The 15,547-nt window shown below is 45.2% G+C and overlaps 1 protein-coding gene across 1 annotated transcript in view; it reads right to left on the reverse strand.

Annotated features, from left to right (window-relative positions):
• The window catches only part of LOC126334820 (uncharacterized), a 1,262,774-nt gene that overhangs the window by 443,770 nt on the left and 803,457 nt on the right, over window positions 1-15,547 (reverse strand). The window lies entirely within an intron of this gene.

A 15,547-nucleotide genomic window follows, 5' to 3' on the forward strand; every position in this document is an offset into this window, starting at 1 on the left:
GGGCCACTTGTGGCCTGTAGACGGAGGTTTTTTAACAGACATCTGTATTTATTGACTGATGCCAGTAGTGGTTAACAGATAGTGCACTGCCAGAACTGCATGCCCAATCGACGTCCGAGACGCCTCGGAATATGACCTCAGGGCAACTCAAGACGCAGATGTGCCGGGGGCGGCACTTCTCCATTGTTACCGTAAAAAGACAGAAGTTTTCAACGATTTTTAACTGGGTTCTATAAATTTTGCCTCAAACTCCAGCTGTCAGATATTCGTTATGGATCGACAGCTATCGTGATGGAACAGACTGAAATGGTCGAGAGTGAGGACGGTTATCGGTGGCAGCAGAGGGCAGAGCGGCGCGGCAGCTGTCTGTGAGGAGGAGCGAGACCGCGGTAGCAGAGGCAGCCCAGCGTGGGCCGTTGACGCTGGCCGGCCGGTCGGTTGTCGCGCCGCTTATGGTGGTCGTCAAGGCCGCCGGGGCTCTGCGCGACGCCGTCTGTGTCTGCACACCAGCGTCCAGGGGAGCAGCGCACGTGTGCCGTACAGCTGACCCTGCGACCAGCGGCCTTCGACTGCCGCTGGCGACCAGAGGCGGACGTACGCTTCTGTAGTTACTCAGTTCAGCGAAACTTAGATTTGGGGATCCAAGTTAAAAGTCAAGAAATGTAAATCGAAGAGCAGCTTCTTCTGACATAGCCGGCCGGAGTGGCCGTGCGGTTCTAGGCGCTACAGTCTGGAGCCGAGCGACCGCTACGGTCGCAGGTTCGAATCCTGCCTCGGGCATGGATGTGTGTGATTAGTTAGTTAGGTTTAATTAGTTCTAAGTTCTAGGCGACTGATGACCTCAGAAGTTAAGTCGCATAGTGCTCAGAGCCATTTATTCTGACATACGGGCAGTATTTCTGATCACGAGGACAAGGCTTCACGATATGGCAATACGAAACAGTTTCTACCAATGAAAAACCTCTTGCGAACGTCGGACGATATCAATGCTTAGGAAGGCTCTTCCGACAAGGAGAGCTAACCCTGTTAGCTGTGGTAATTCGAATAATGGCCGTACCGCTATCAGCAACAGTTAAATGAAATACGTTACTGACAAAGGCACAAAATACAAACATGTGTACTTTCAGGAAAAGCAAATAAACATAGTCTCCTTAGACAATTACACAAGAATAAATCCACTGATAAAAGCGTAGACACATACCACAAAGAAATGCCGCTGGTTGATCGTTGTCAAAAATCAGATCAAATAGCCAGTCCGAAAAAGGATTTGGGGCAGAGTCTTGTTGACATAATACTATAAAACGCTTACAACACTCAGTCGTCTTGTATGCTTAGTTTCGGCTTTCCGGGCGGGAAGGAGCGCTGGTCCCCGGCACGAAACCGTCCTGCGGATGTCCGGTGATCCGGCTAGTCTGTGGATGGTTTTTAGGCGGTTTTCCATCTGCCTCGGCGAATGCGGGCTGGTCCCCCTTATTCCGTCTCAGCTACACTATGTCGGCGATTGCTGCGTAAACAAGTTCTCCACGTACGCGTACACCACCATTACTCTACCACGCAAACATAGGGGTTACACTCGTCTGGTATGAGACATTCCCCACCGGGGGCCGAACCGCACAATAACCCTGGGTTCGGTGTTGGGCGGCGAAGCGGTGAAGTGGACTGCGGTAGTCGTCGTGGGGTTGTGGACCACTGCGGCTGCGGCGGGGACTGAGCCTCTCCGTCACTTCTACGTCACCGGTTAACGTAAGATAACATAACATAACATAACATAACATGCTTAGTTTAGAGATGCGCGCGACAGCAAGGTTACATGCGTCTTGGTTATATGGCGACAGATGCCTAAATACGGATTGACAGGAAGTACACCATATGTGATTGTTGTTTCATCATACACCGTCCGTTCAAAAAGTTCCGAGACTGATTTTATTTCCGCCGTATAAGCGACGTCAGCTCATAACTACGGTGGGAGCTTGCACTAACAACTGTAAACAGCAGGTGATCTTTCGACCAGACAGTTGTGAGAAGGCAGTGTTGAGTAGCGGAGGTGCAATCGTAGTTTGTCAACGCTGTTGTGTCACAATCGCAATTGGGCAACATCTCTATATCAAGTGTTGAAGACATTCTCCAGAATATTTTTTGAAGAAGAGAGAAACGTGTGAAAAGTTTGCTCCGCACACCTTGACTCCCGAACAAAGACAACGAGGCGTGGACGCCTGTCACAACTTGACTGAAATGCAAAACACGGACAATTCTTCGCTGGAAAAAATCATAGCAGGTGACGAGACTTAGTACTGTCAATGCGGACTTACCACAAAATGACAAAAGTACAGAAATTCTCACGCAGGGTCAACAGCCGGCCGATGTGGCCCAGCGGTTCTAGGCGCTTCAGTCCGGAACCGCACTGCTGCTACGGTCGCAGGTTAGAATCCTGCCTCGGGCATAGATGTGTGTTATGTCTTTAGGTTAGTTAGATTTAAGTAGTTCTAAGTCTAGGGAACTGATGACCTCAGTCCCATTGTGCTTAGAGCCATTTGATATGAGGGTCAACACTTTGACAACATACCCGACGAACAAGCCAATGCGACACTTGAGTTGAACAACATCCCAAATAAGGGCTTCACTGACAGTTTCATATGGTTACATGAGCGTTCTGTGCGTTGTACTCAACTGGGGGAAAGACTGGGGGGGGGGGGGAGAGAGAGAGAGAGAGAGAGAGAGAGAGAGAGAGAGAGAGAGAGAGAGAGAGAGAGAGAGAGAGAAAGAGAGGGAGAGAGAGGGAGAGAGAGAGAGAGAGAGAGAGAGAGAGAGAGAGAGAGAGAGAGAGAGAGAGAGACTGTGTACAACACCTGAAGCATTAAAATCGCCTTCCTAACGTTTCTCTATTTGTTATTAACCTAGCCTCGAAACTTTTTGGACTTACGGGCTAGAATGTGTAAGAGCTGTTCTGATCAGATTAATGTCACCCAGGAAAATTCTTGCAATCTTGTAGAACCGTAATACACCCTTCACATTCCCACAGTAATTGACCAGATGTTGTAAATGGACCACTAGCCAATCCCAGAGATGACTTCATACACTACAAGAAGAGCAGGACATTAATGTGTGCTATATCGTTCGTGGAAGTGCACGTATACTAAATTTCTGTTGGTTGCCTCGTCATAGCAAGGAGTCAAGCATTGTGTGACAGTGTCATCAACATAAACATCTGAGTAGTACTTCACTTTGGAAAGAGGGATGTACGGGATTCTTCGCGTCTCTGGAAATGGCCTCATCTTTAACCGGAGTTTGATGACAGTGTACAAAGCTGCACGAAACTACTGTGTTGCGTTAATATGATTGTAATTCATTTACTGTTTCACTGGTTTTTAACAGCCGTGGTGCGAGTTAATACAAACTTGTACTGTCAAATTTCATTTAGTGGTTATTAAATTAGAAAATCGTATCCCTAATCCGAAGGATGTCGGGTAGGACTCCTTTGCCGGGCATCGTGGCCGAGCGGTTCTAGGCGCTTCAGTCTGGAACCGCACGACCGGTACGGTCCAGGTTCGAATCCTGCCTCGGGCATGGATGTGTGTGATGTCCTTAGGTCAGTTAGGTTTAAGTAGTTCTAAGTTCTAGGGGACTGATGACCGCAGATGTTAAGTCCCATAGTGCTCAGAGCCATTTGAACCGTTTGAACCAAGGACTCCTTTGCGGAGTTCCAAAGAGTAGAGTAACAGTGCGACTGACGGAAGCTTTGCATCTGATCACGAAGCGTGTTAGGAATGCTAAAAAAATAACAGAGGGTTGTGAAAGGTGAAAGATCCAGGTTCGAGTCTCGATTGGGCACAAAGCTTTATTCTGTCAGCGAGGTAGCGGGCACGGCGAAAGGCGACTTTTGAGAGCGAGAGCGTACGTGGAGAGACGAGTTATGTTAATCCCAACCTGCCCCCACTGCGCACTTTGTGTACCAACTAGGCTGATCACCGTCGCACTGAAGACGGCAGCGACAGCTATCTCCCAGATAAAAACTCCCGTGATGAGGACTTTGACGCACACATCTGTTTTCAGAGCCCCAACTGGCAGCATTGAAAAATCATGTCACGGTTTTTAGTTCTCATATTACCTTTTTTCTAGAGATCCATATGTGATGAACACTCATTCAGCATGGACTTGCCAATTTCACTTCTGTTGTTGGACGATTATCTTGCCATTCGTATCCGAATAGTGTAAATTACGTGTGTTTTCGTGTCTTAACTGTTTGGGTGGTGTTTTTATGAGGTGTAGATGGGGAACTGGTCTAGTAAATAACTTTTAGCCGCCTAGTTTCCAAACTTATTTTTATTCGGCTGCCAGTTTCGGCGATTTACTAAGCCATCTTCAGGCCTCTGACCGTTATGCAGGAAGATTCCACCTCGGTATCAGAACCGAGGTTGAATCTTCCTTCACGTCGGTCAGGTGCCTGAATATGGCGTAGTAAATCGCTGAAACTGGTAGCCAAATAAAATAAATTTGGAAACTAGACGGCTAAATGTTGTTAAATTTGATATCTTGTATCGAACAGCCGAGACCCGTAACCATCTCAGAAAAGGTGGACATCCAGTTATAGTTAATCATACTGCTTCGCTACCAAGCACTCCACGCATACGCTATATGAACAGACTGTTTCAAAAAGAACCACCACACCTACATTACAGACGCTGAGAATATGCCTATTTGTGACACTCAAACATGCCAAATTATCTACGTCTACATGATTACAATTCACAATTAAGTGCCTACCAAATGGTTCGTCGAACAACCTTGAAACTATTTCTCTACCGTTCCACAGCTGGCGGGAAAAACGAACACTTAAATCCTTCTGTGCGAGCGCTGATTTCCCTTTTTTTATGATGATCATTCCTCCCTATGTAGGTGGACGCCAACAAAATATTTTCACGAGTAGATCCTGCCACAATGAGAAACACCTTTGTTTTAACGACTGCCACCGCAATTCACGTATCATATCCGTGGCGCTCTCTTCACTATTTCGCGATAATACAAAAAAGATCTGCCTTCTTTGAAATTTTTTGACGTGTTCCATCGATCATGTCTGATGCGGATCGCACACCGCACGGCAATGCTCCAGAAGAGGACGTACAAGCGTAGTGTAAGCAGTCTCTTTACTAGGCTTGTTGCATTTTCTCAGCGTTCTACCGATAAATCTTGGTTTGCTTTACCCACGACATTATCTATGTGATCGTTCTAATTTAAGTTATTCGTAATTATAATCCTTAGGAATTTAGTTTAATGGACAGGCTTCAGATTGCCTGATTTATCGCATAACCGAAATTTGGAGGATTCCTTGCAGCACTCTTGCGAATGACTTCAGACTTTTCATTATTTAGAATCAATTGCAAATTTTGCACAATATCAATATTCTGTTCAGATCATTTTACAATTAATTTTGATTATCTGATGACTTTACAAAACGGCAAATAACAGAATCGGCAGCAAGCAATCTAAGAGTGCTACTCAGATTGTCTCTTAAATTGTTTATGTAGATCAGGAATTGCAAAGGGCCTATAACGCTTCCTTGAGGAATGACAGACATTACTTCCTTTTCCCTCGATGACTTTCCGTCAGTTTTTACGACCTGTGACCTTCCTGACAGGAAATCACGCATCTAGTTGCAAAACTGAGACGAAGGTCCCATAGGCACGCTGTTTAATTAGAAGTCGCTTGTGAGGTACGGTATCAAAAGCCTTCTGGAAATCTAAAAATTTAGAATCAGTTTGACATCCCTTGCCAACAGCACTCATTACTTAGTGAGAATAAAGAGATAGTTGTGTTTCGTAAGAACGATATTTTCTGAATTCGTGTTGTTTGTCCATAAATCGTTTTCTCTTAAATAAGCTGATTGTGACCGAACCAAACTACATAGGAGTCAACTACAATACTTCAAAAAAGAAAAGTGTCCATGTCCATGATTAATAACATTCTCAGTCACAAAACTAAAAATAAACCATTCTTCGAGGCATCCAACCAAATACCGTACGATTTACTTTTGTAGTTTAATTAAAGCAAGCTTGCACGGATTTCTTAGCACTGCCTTGGGTTTAACTGGTTTTTAAATTGACATATAATGCAATGGTCATAGTTGTGCGATTTGAGGTACTACACACGTAACTTCACTGACAGGGACGCGTGAATTCGCTGTCTAAAATACGCAATTATAAAAGTTTGAGCAATTCGCCTAGCGCATTTCCTAGGAAGCCTAACGCAGAAAATTACACAGTACTCTAAAGGAATCAGATGTTACGTGATACGATATGCTTTCTAAATTGGAAAGTAGTTCTAAAACGAATAAGTCGAGGCAAGGGACTCCGGATCTGCCTAAACGGCCACACAAAAAGATGGACGATATTCTCGTCAGCAACAATCTTAATATGAGTCAGGAATCTGGTGAGTTCCAGGAAAGAAATATGAAGATCTTTACGGATTCAGCAATGACGCACACCGTGGTAATTAAAACAAGTGGAGACTGTTCTCTTTCGTAGAAAGACGTGAATGAAATGCCAGTGCCTGAACCAGCGATCCAAAACTGCACTGGGTTAACAGCCCCGTTTCACTCTAGTTTTTAAGATGAATGGCCACCACGTCTCTTCTCATCGTGAGTCTGAACTGTTGCTAATTTTTCCCCGACACGTGATGCTGTTGTGGCATTACATCCGATAAAAATTACTTCATTTCTAGTGGTGCAGGAAACACAAAAAATGGTTACTCAGTATGATAATTCCACGCAGATTTTTCCACAAGTTTTCTTATACTTTCATCCCTGAAGGACATCATATATGAGTCCTCACCACAACAAATTACAGTGTCTTATTAAACGTTACATTAAAACTCGTGACGAAAAATAAATAAAATTTGGTTAACATTCAGCCAGGAGAAACATGTTTTTGTAAGGTTTTTCTAAACCTAGACATAATGGGTCTACGAGTGATTGCTACAACCAGTTCCCAAATCATATGTATTCGGTTTACTGCCAGCCATTGGGCATCGGAAGCCATGCCTTACGTATACAAGGTTTATCATAATTAATGGAGTAAAGGCATACAGTTGGAAGTAAACAATACTAAAGCAAAACAGTTTAGCAAACATGGACTCTAAAATGCGTACCTTAAGAGCTATGGGCGCTTCTTCATCATCCATGGCTTGAAACAAATCTCTTCGACTGCAAGCTCTTTGCTTTCCATATTTTGGGAGAAGACAGTACGGACCAAAACAAGAAAAAACAGTCTAGTAAACGTGCATACCCTAGCAGCTATGAGTCATTGTTCAGCAGAAGAGATTTGTTTCACAGTAGCGAAGATGAACAATTGCTCATAGCTTTAAGGTATGCAGTTTAGAGGCCGTGTTTACTAGACTTCTTTGCTCCTAGTATCGTGTGCTTTCAACTGTATGCGTTCATGCCGTTAATTATAATACGCACTTTCTCACTTGCGGTTTGGTGGTTACCTAAGACGAAAATTTTCTGTCTTACTAGCGAGCTGTGGCGAAAGGGATATATAGAAGTACTCCTGAAGTCAATATTATGGAGCGGGAGGAGGAAGTAAAGGACTACAATAGTGCAAAAAGAATTTGATAGAGGACTGAATGACAAAGGGAAATAAGGTTCTCTTGTACACTACATTCCTTCAAAATTTCTGAGATGCTTGGGAGGACCGGCAATGACAAAACGATTCCGCCTGCTGTGCAAGATGTATGAGACAGGCAAAATTCTCCTAGATTTAAGAAAGAATGTAATAATTCCAATTCCAAACAAGACATGTGCTGATAGATTTGAATACCAGCGAACAATCAGCTGAGTAAGTCGTAGTTGCAAGATACTGAAAAAGATTATTTACAGAAGAATGGGAAGATTAAAGATTAAATACTTAGATCGAATAAGTAATGGGGAGATGCTGAACAGAACTAGAGCAAAAAGATATCTATGGCACAACTTGAGCAAAATAAGGGATCGGATCATACGATACATTTAGAGGCATGAAGGAAACCTCAATCTGTATTGAAGGAGATGTGGGAGGTAAAAATTGTACAGGGCGGCCGATACGAATAGAGTAAGGAGGTTCAGGTGGACGGTTGCGGTAGTTATGCAGACATGAAAAGGCTTGCACAGAATACGTTAGCGCAGAGCGCTGCATCAAACCAGTTTTCTGACCGAAGACTGACAACCAACGATTAAACACTCATCAACAACCTTTCACCAAAATGTTGGCGGTTCTGTTTTAGCAAACATCTCTTTTCGTTGGCTTCTCTTTTTCAGAGAGCACGAAAATTGCATTGGAATATTCTGGCAAATCAGGAAAATTGTGGCTTACAGAATTTATTTCTGACGACATGTACTGACTGCTACGGCTAGAAGCGAAAGGCCCTTAAAAAGAAGTACTAATTGCCTGCCATGGATTTGGTAGAATAACGGAATTTCCAAATCGAAGTGTCTGAGGCATCTGACAAGGAAAGGATACAGTCAGTGTGTACTACCAGCTCTACCTTACAGCAGTAAGATGTGGAATTTTGGTGTGAAACACTGAAATACCGAAGACTACTCAGATAGCGCTGGAGTGAGGTTTATGGGGATAATTAGAAGAGACAGGTTAGAACAAATTAATAAGAGAAAGGACTAGAGTGGAAGATAAATTTTTGACTGTAATGACATTAAAATGGACATAGGTGAGCGATAGGGCCAGGCGAATGGGCAGTAGGTGAGCCAACTAAGATCTTTGCTGGATTTCAAGAGTTAAGAAAACATAGGTACGGCAACGTAATGGAAGGTGGGTAGATAGCTTCGGAAAACTTGCAGGGACAATATGGGTGTGTGTAGCTGGCAACTGTAGTGCATGGCTAAGTGTATAGGAGGCCTATTTTCAGCACTGAACGTCAAATGAAGGTGATGATAAGGATGATCTAATAATCTACATCAACAACATGAAATTATTTGTGTTGTACACTCCGGGAAATGGAAGAAAGAACACATTGACACCGGTGTGTCAGACCCACCATACTTGCTCCGGACACTGCGAGAGGGCTGTACAAGCAATGATCACACGCACGGCACAGCGGACACACCAGGAACCGCGATGTTGGCCGTCGAATAGCGCTAGCTGCGCAGCATTTGTGCACCGCCGGCGTCAGTGTCAGCCAGTTTGCCGCGGCATACGGAGCTCCATCGCAGTCTTTAACACTGGTAGCATGCCGCGACAGCGTGGACGTGAACCGTATGTGCAGTTGACGGACTTTGAGCGAGGGCGTATAGTGGGCATGCGGGAGGCCGGGTGGACGTACCGCCGAATTGCTCAACACGTGGGGCGTGAGGTCTCCACAGTACATCGATGTTGTCACCAGTGGTCGGCGGAAGGTGCACGTGCCCGTCGACCTGGGACCGGACCGCAGCGACGCACGGATGCACGCCAAGACCGTAGGATCCTACGCAGTGCCGTAGGGGACCGCACCGCTACTTCCCAGCAAATTAGGGACACTGTTGCTCCTGGGGTATCGGCGAGGACCATTTGCAACCGTCTCCATGAAGCTGGGCTACGGTCCTGCACACCGTTAGGCCGTCTTCCGCTCACGCCCCAACATCGTGCAGCCCGCCTCCAGTGGTGTCGCGACAGGCGTGAATGGAGGGACGAATGGAGACGTGTCGTCTTCAGCGATGAGAGTCGCTTCTGCCTTGGTGCCAATGATGGTCGTATGCGTGTTTGGCGCCTTGCAGGTGAGCGCCACAATCAGGACTGCATACGACCGAGGCACACAGGGCCAACACCCGGCATCATGGTGTGGGGAGCGATCTCCTACACTGGCCGTACACCTCTGGTGATCGTCGAGGGGACACTGAATAGTGCACGGTACATCCAAACCGTCATCGAACCCATCGTTCTACCATTCCTAGACCGGCAAGGGAACTTGCTGTTCCAACAGGACAATGCACGTCCGCATGTATCCCGTGCCACCCAACGTGCTCTAGAAGGTGTAAGTCAGCTACTCTGGCCAGCAAAATCTCCGGATCTGTCCCCCATTGAGCATTTTTGGGACTGGATGAAGCTCTGTTGCCTGTGTCTATGTGCCTGTGGTTATGTCAGTGTGATCATGTGATGTATCTGACCCCAGGAATGTATCAATAAAGTTTCCCCTTCCTGGGACAATGAATTCACGGTGTTCTTATTTCAATTTCCAGGAGTGTATTTACCAAATAAGTTTGGCACCCAACTTAAAGTTAGCAAGAAGTGAACATCCGATCACAGGAACGGAGTCGCTGCATTGTAGCGGCTTTTACGCTGCAACAGTCTCATTTCAGGAGAAATCAGACTACAACGAAAGTAAAGTTGGCGACTCAGTAACACTTATCAATCATTTATTAGAGTCTTATTCAGGGTGTTTCAAAGGCTTTGCATCAAATGTCTAGGTGTGACAGGATACGTCATGAGGAGCAAATTTTTGGTACAGACAAAACTGTTCACTGATATCTGCCGGCGACGCCAGGCGTCCTTTAGTATTCACTGACCCAGGGATGTCACGATTTCACTGAACTACCAGGGTCTACTAACCACGTATACTAAATATTAGCCGCCCATGTAAACTGATAGACATTTTCAACAAGAAAATCATACGAACGATATTCCTTATGTGGAAAAATATATTCTAGTGCCGAATCAGAAACTTTAATTTTGCCCGGTCCAGCCCCTTCCCTGCGAAGCCAAAGACCGGATTATAGGCCACACGCATTGCATATGAACCCAGCAGAGTGCCTACACCCTGCTGCCTCGCAGGCGCATAAATAATGCAAAAGGAAGCCTAATGTCGCCAAGAAGTCTCAGTGAACAGTTTCTCCATAACAAAAGTTGTTCCGTATGATGTGATCTATCACCCCTATACATTTGATGCAAAGACTTTGAATCGTCCTGTATATATAAATACTCAGATTTAGTGTGATGGTTGTAAGGTGGAGGTGTGGCAGTGATGTGAAAGATCAGAACACTGGTCTAAACTTAAATGAATGACCCATGACTAATTAATCTGTTAGTGGCCCCAGTCTGACTCTCCTGTTGATGACAGAACGTGACTTCTAGTTCTCGTAAAGACGCATACTATGATACTCCACACTTACACTTCGACGGTGTGCGATGACAGTAGCAATGTGACATCTGTCCGGTGACTACTGGATAGCTGCTGAAAAATGCGACAATTCATGGCAACTGATAACTGCCAGTGACCGGCCGAGTGAATCAGAGCGTCCGCTGAAATCCGCGGTCGGTGGGTGAATATTCATTTGCAAATTATTTGTCTGGCGTCAGGCAGAAACCGGATTAGATCCTGTGGTCAGCGCCGTCTGTGGCGTCAGAGCCCAACTATGGCGGATGGATCGGACTATTTGTATGATTTATGGCCTGCGCACAATATTGTACCTTTTAGGTGCGTCGTCTAAAGAGCCAAAGAAACTGGTACACCTGCCTAATATCGTATAGTGCCTTCGTGAGCACGCAGAAGTGGCGCAACTTGGCATGGACTCGACTAATCTCTGAAGTTGTGCTCGAGGGCACTGACACCATGAATCCTGCAGGGCTGTCCATAAATCCATAAGAGTACGAGGGGGTGGAGATCTCTTATGAGCAGCACGTTACAAGGCATCCCAGATATGCTCAATAATGTTCATGTCATGGGAGTTTGGTGGCCAGCGGAAGTGTTTAAACTCAGAAGAGCCCCTCTGTAGCCATTCTGGGCGTGTGGGGTGTCGCATTGTCCTGCCGCAATTGCCCAAATCCGTGGGAATGCACAATGGACATGAATGGATGCAGGTGGTCAGACAAGATGCTTACGTACGTGTTACCTATCAGAGTCGTATCTAGTAGATGCATCAGGGCTCCCGTATCACTCCAACTGCACACGCCCCACACCATTACAGAGCCTCCACCAGCCTGCTGACACGCAGGGTCCACGGATTCATGAGGTTGTCTCCTCACTCGTACACTTCCATCCCCACAATACAATTTTAAATGAGACTCGCCAGACCAGGCAACATGTTTCCATCCATCAACAGTCGAACGTCGGTGTTGACGGGCCCAGGCGAGACGTAAAACCTTAGGTCGTGCAGTCATCAAGGGTACACGAGTCGGCCTTTGGTTCCGAAAGCCCATATCGTAGATGTTTCATTGAACGGTTCGCACGCTGACACTTGTCGATGGCCCAGCATTGAAATCTGCAGCAATTTACCGAAGGGTTCCACTTAAGTCGCGTTGAACGATTCTCTTCAGTCGTCGTTGAAGGATCTTTTTCCGGCCGCAGCGATATCGGAGATTTTATATTTTACAGGATTTCTGATCTTCATGGTACACACGTGAAATGGCGATACGAGAAAATCCCCACTTCTTCACTTTCGTGGGGATGCTATGACCCATCGCTCGTGCGCCGACTACGACACCACGTTCAAACTCACTTAAATCTTGATAACTTGCCATTGGAGTACCAGCAACCAGTCTAACAACTGCGCCAGACAGTTCTTGTCTTATACAGGCGTCGCCGACGGCAGCGCCGTATTCTGCTTGTTTACATGTCTCTATATTTGAATACGCATGCCTATACCATTTTCTTTGGCACTTCAGCGTATACGGCGCCACGCTCGAGACTGGCTTCGCGTGTAGCGCCCTCTGTGGATATAGCTGTGTACCGTATCTGTCGGCGGACACAGCTTAAAATTCATTAAACGCGAAAAATACCATTTTCTTTTTCAGTTTAGTGAGTAAATTACCATTAAAAGTACCGTTAACAATTTGTTTTATAATGAGTAATGAAAAAAATAATATGGAAAATGTTCTCAAGCGAAGTTCTGAAGATTGGTTGTGATCTGTATATACGAAGTTTGAAATGTGTTTCCCGACAGCAAAGCCGATTGGAACTCTCTCGTACAAGAGGCCCTTCACTAGTCTGCAGGATGGCAACAAGTGTTCAGTCAGGGTGGCGAACCTATTTGCTGAAACATCCACACCCTCACCTCCGTACGGTGATCGCCAGCAGTGGGCGTGTCTTGCACCTGTCCTAAAGAGAGGCGGCGTGTCTCGGTCCGACTCAGTGGAGTCATGTGTTAGTTCAGAGGGAGGTGATCGTGCCGGCGCTGACGTACGGCGTGGTAGGAGGGCCAAGAAAACCTCAGCCGCTGTTGGGGATGTTTTGTAATTCTCAGACGAATAAAGAAAGCTATTTGCTAGAGTTGCGGTTCGATACGGTTGCTGGAGGGTTTCATATGTGGTGGGCCATGGGTAGCATTCTCATTTTGAGAAAGTGAAATTGTAAGCGTAACACGATCTTGTAGCGTTTCTGCAGATCTGATATTTTCGTGTTTATTAGTGCATGACTGCACTGTTCGAATAGTTTCTATGAGACAGGCTTGCGTAAGGCTGGGTCTGGTCTGTCCTAGATGTGCGCTGTATGGTTTTAATCGCAAAAATCGTATTTTTCTTATGAAAAATCGACAGTTTTGTTGATGTACGACTGGCTCCTCTAGTGCAAAATTTTGTGTATCTTTTTGAGTGAATTTCAAAACGGAATTTTTAATGAAGTTCTTACTATTTATAGACCACTTTCAAGGATATGTCAGAGTCACGGGCGACCATAATCGAATCATCTTGTTTTTCTATCTACCAGAAAATTTCGTAGAGTCCTTCAAAGGTATTATCCAACAAGTTGGGGTGTCTGGTCTGGTGTAGCATCAGCCTCCGGAGGTAGATGAGATAACGTGCAACAGTCCCAGCGCAGATGGTAGCTGTCGTTAGGACGGGTGTTATAGTCTGCACTCAGCGGATTTCCAAAGTTTCCGCTTCCCATCAGGACACATATTTTTTACAATACGATAGCGAATTTTTGTCGCTGTGCCGACATTTTAATGGAAGCTATTCAAATAAAACAAAACTGCATCCGTGTCCCAACGAATTATATTTTTTCCTTATCGATCATGCCTATTGTTAATTGAATATTCCAACGTGTTCAAAATGGCTCTGAGCACTATGGGACTTAACATCTATGGTCATCAGTCCCCTAGAACTTAGAACTACTTAAACCTAACTAACCTAAGGACATCACACAACACCCAGCCATCACGAGGCAGAGAAAATCGCTGACGCCGCCGGGAATCGAACCCGGGAACCCGGGCGTGGGAAGCGAGAACGCTACCGCACGACCACTAGATGCGGACTATCCCAATGAGTCACACATTATGTATAAAAACTGCTATTACAAATGCTGAGATGATAAATTACACCAAAACAAACTAGGATTTTTTTCCTTTCTTCTAGTGGGGTCACAATCTGCTGGCTCGTTCTCTAGGGTCCTAAAAGTGAAAGTAGTAGAATAAAAAGAGTAATAGCAATACTAGGTGTTATATCTTGCGTGCCTTTTGAATTACTCTCATCACACTACACCAATAATGGCTCAACGTTTCCACGACCACTATATATTATACTTTACAAGCGTCAGGTTACTTGGACATATGCTGAATCGTGCAAGAACAGATAGCCTGTACCGGGAGGAGCCATAGCGGAGGAAAAAAATGTTTACAATATGAGCAGCTTATTGCCGAGGAAGTTAGGTGCAGAATGTGCTAAAGTTAACTATCCCTTCATCTGGTAAAAGATTTCCATACACTGCCTTATTCTCCCATTCTTCCTGGTGGCAGTACGTTTCGTACTCTTTTGCCTCGCTTCAAGTGCAAAGTATACTATATTTTTCTCTCTAACTATAGATATTCCAGTAAGTCTGACCCGACGTTAGCAATAAATGTGGCTGGCATCTTTCCCATTACGACTACTCATGTGCCTCCGTGGAATAAGAATCACAATGCTAAGTCCGTCAGTTGCTTATTGGGTACCTTAACACTTTCATTAATCTAACTCCCTTTTATGTCGGGTAAACCAATGCAATCCAGGAGAAACTTCGCAATGTTCACAGTTAGGTTCTAAAAAGTAAATTGAACATTATAGTTAGTTGAAACTGAAATTAAGCCGATAGATAGACATCGTCAGGATGGAGAAATAACATTACATCTATAAATCGTAGTGCGGTACAACTAGCTCAGTTTTACCGTCCAGCAACACATTGGGCATTACGAGATCATGAAGATACAAAGGACATCCATATTCTGTTCGTCAGACGTTGTTCCGAAACCAGGTCAGTACAATCCAGTTCACAGCATATGTAGACTCGTAACGCGTTAAACGTCAGCAGTGGCATTGGCCAGTGAAACTACGTGCTGGAGGTGAGCTCTCACCTCGTGTACCGCCAGTTGTAATCCATCATCCTCAGACGTCACACAGAGGCAAGACTTGTACGTAACGTCGCTCGACACGCTGTGGGAGTAAACCAGCATTACATCGGGCACCACACTTGTGTGCACGACATTGTGACTGACAGAACAGTTACCTAAGACGCCGAATTTCACTTTCAACTTTTGTACTGGAGCATCAGGATTACGACACAAGTCACTGACTACATCTTCAACCGTTCGTATGACAACTTGACACCGTGCGTCTCCTATTAT

This window comes from Schistocerca gregaria, chromosome 2, assembly GCF_023897955.1.
Source record: "Schistocerca gregaria isolate iqSchGreg1 chromosome 2, iqSchGreg1.2, whole genome shotgun sequence".
In the NCBI taxonomy this organism is placed as follows: Eukaryota; Metazoa; Arthropoda; class Insecta; order Orthoptera; family Acrididae; genus Schistocerca; species Schistocerca gregaria.